We start from the raw sequence: 209 nt of genomic DNA, 5'->3' as shown, positions 1-209 counted from the left end.
GGGGGGTCACCCCGCTGTCACCCCCTCACCACCCTAACGTGTCCCCCCAGAGCGTCGACAGCCCCCGGGACTGGTACCGCAGCATGTTCCGGCAGATCCACTGCAAGCTGCCAGGTGAGCCCAGGTGCGCGGGTGCGGCACAGAGCGGGCACGTCTCGGCACCCGCTCACCCCCTCCACCCTCATATCCCTACTGGGACACCCATTCCT

At 68.4% G+C, this 209-nt stretch overlaps 1 protein-coding gene across 1 annotated transcript in view; it reads left to right on the top strand.

The window, feature by feature from the left end:
- Positions 1–209, top strand: part of SORBS3 (sorbin and SH3 domain containing 3) — a 9,417-nt gene that overhangs the window by 1,180 nt on the left and 8,028 nt on the right. The window lies entirely within an intron of this gene.

The sequence above is a fragment of the Corvus brachyrhynchos genome, unplaced genomic scaffold (genome assembly GCF_000691975.1).
Source record: "Corvus brachyrhynchos isolate BGI_N302 unplaced genomic scaffold, ASM69197v1 scaffold150, whole genome shotgun sequence".
Classification (NCBI taxonomy): domain Eukaryota; kingdom Metazoa; phylum Chordata; class Aves; order Passeriformes; family Corvidae; genus Corvus; species Corvus brachyrhynchos.
This window is presented reverse-complemented; position numbering and strand designations above follow the sequence as displayed.